Here is a 2,500-nt window from a genome sequence, read left to right as displayed (position 1 = left end):
TTCTACGTGGTTCCCACAATACCATCTCTGAGCACTGTGCTTCGCACTAAACCAGAGACTAACAAGCTGCTTTACTACGCCAAGATAAACACAATGCATGGCATCTATACCAATACCACTAACGATGTCAAATGTTGGCAGCTGCAGTAAAGGGCTAGGTGCCTTGAAGCCACAGATCTACAAAATTAACCATCATGTACATATAAGCATTCTTTTTCTTGTGCTATTGGTTACAAATATTATGATTCCAACAGAAATACAACTCAATTTCAGCCAGGGATAAAAGAGAAGTTGCATCTAATTTTCAATGATAAGGACCTCAAAAACGAAAAGAGACACTAGCAGTTATTGGCAACCAATGGCAGTTGCCAGCTGTTTGTATTAAAATTACATGTACAGTACTTACAGCTGAATTCTTCTCAAGTGCACCATATGATTGAGCTTTCACTTCTTCTGCAGTTCTCAATGGAGCATGACCAGTCACTGTGTTGCAGTATGGAAATGTCATTACATGGCCTCTGTCGCCAGTCTTGATGACTTCACCATGTTCTGTACAATAGCTACAACTATCATGACCGGTGTATGTGAGTTGTTCCAATGCACCAGCACGGGCAGGAAGGTCAAAATGCCCAGAAAGCACTGTGACCTTTGATGTTGTCTTTACTCCATCTGGAAGGGTGACATCCATTCCTACCAAAAAAAATAATACAACAAAAATTAAAATGGAAACATTTACAGCATGAAGTCTACTAGGGCAAAATACATCACAACATGCTCGATAATAAGAAAAAGTTGCAGATCACAAAATATTACGCATACATGACACTTTACAAAAATTGGTTTTGAAAACTCATGTTAATTAACCAGTGACGCTCTTGGAGGCAGTGCAATAAGGTATTTAATATTATATTAAATGTTCCAACTACTTTTATGTCATCATGTACAACAGGGTACTACAAAGAAGAGCCACTTGCTATTCTGAAGATTCTTACCAAAATTTTCTGTTTTCCTTAAAGCCTCAATAAAAGGCTTAAAGAAGGTTGAAAAGAACGGTTTCTCTTCACCAAACCAAAGGCCACCAAACACCCTGTATTTATTGCTTCTCCTGAAAGGCAGAGGAAACATAGGTTTCACATACATGATTGTACTTCCATATTGACAAGAGACTACAGGAACAGCCTATTCTTTAAAGAGGTACTATGATCAAAAAAACATTTACTTTAGATTATGAAAGCGTGTTTACTTAACACCTAAATGGCAAAATTATGAGCTTAGAGATTTATCCAAAAGCTGTTTATTTTGAGTGTAAGTTTTAGATTTCACGGTCCGCCATTACTGACGTTCAAAATTGCCTGATTGGACCTCAGAGGGTTGGATCTAGAGAAAATGACGTCATTTACTCACTAGCTTAAACTTTCAGCGTGTAAACGCAATTTATTATATATGCAAAACACGGCTTTAAAAGTCTGAAAGCCCGAAACTCCTGTGCTGCATATTAATTCGGCCGCGTACACACACATTGCATTCTTAAACTAGTGAGTCTTTGACGTCATTTTTCTCCTCGACCCAGCTCTCTCAAGATTTTAAAGTTAGTAATGGCTGACCAATAAATAAGAAAATTCCAGTTAAAATAAACAGGTGTCTTTTTAAAATCAGAACTTAAAACTTGGCTCACTTAGTGTATAGTTTTGAAAGCCAAAGAAAAAGAAGAATTGTTTTTTGGTCGTAGTAGCACTTTAAAATACCTCAAGGTGACATCTGAGGTGGTTACCCTAATTATTCGGGTCATGTTTCTTTAGATGAGAGAAGAAACAAAACAACAAAAGGATAACAAAAGGAGGTGTTGTATATGGAAGTTTAAGGGGCTCCCTAATATTTTAGAGCACAACTTTGAGAGGCAAAAGCTCAAACAATTCTTTTGGATAATTACAGTACCTTAGTGATGGAGGGAGCTCATTGATAAGCAGAAACAGAGGCCATACTCCAAACTGTGAAGACTGGAAAATTGCTACACCATCAGTGTTCAGCTTTAAGGAGATATTGTACTGTTTGGATAGAAACCCATCTGGACCGCATTTGCTCTTATAAAGAGAACCATCATATACATCCTCAATGTTCCTCTTGTTGCTCTTGACTCGCTCAAATCTGAACTTCAGGCCACGTACAAATTCAGGGTCTGAGGAAAGTATGATAGACAAGTAGAAAGATAGAACTATCTATGCTTGCATATCTTTTTGGAATAAATTGAAACGGACTTTGTTTCAGAGTACAGCATATATTTCACACAAGAGGATAGCATTTTTCATGCACACTGATTACACATCCAATCTCATGGGTGATTGTCCATACACTACTCACCCCAAAGCAGCTAAAGAAAACAAAATTCTAGTTTCGATTTCCAAAAAGAAACTAATTTCAATAAAGAGCGACTTTGATTTCACAGTAATGAATGGTACATTATTTTACCCTCACCAACATAAAATTAAAGGGCAAAAATTCA

General features: G+C 37.1%; 1 protein-coding gene across 1 annotated transcript in view; it reads right to left on the bottom strand.

Annotated features, from left to right (window-relative positions):
• The window catches only part of LOC138051246 (uncharacterized), a 2,864-nt gene extending 2,430 nt beyond the window's left edge, over nucleotides 1-434 (bottom strand). Inside the window, exons 1-2 of the mRNA XM_068897415.1 lie at nucleotides 407-434; nucleotides 1-177 (exon numbers count right to left, since the gene is read on the bottom strand). The exon at nucleotides 1-177 is cut by the window's left edge and continues 91 nt beyond it. The gene's annotated coding sequence lies outside the window, so the exon portion shown is untranslated. The remainder of the gene's footprint in view (nucleotides 178-406) is intronic.
• Between the last annotated feature and the right edge of the window lie 2,066 nt (nucleotides 435-2,500).

This window comes from Montipora capricornis, chromosome 1, assembly GCF_036669925.1.
Source record: "Montipora capricornis isolate CH-2021 chromosome 1, ASM3666992v2, whole genome shotgun sequence".
NCBI classification, from domain to species: domain Eukaryota; kingdom Metazoa; phylum Cnidaria; class Anthozoa; order Scleractinia; family Acroporidae; genus Montipora; species Montipora capricornis.
The sequence above is the reverse complement of the archived record's forward strand: the minus strand, read 5'-3'. Positions and strand labels throughout refer to the sequence as shown.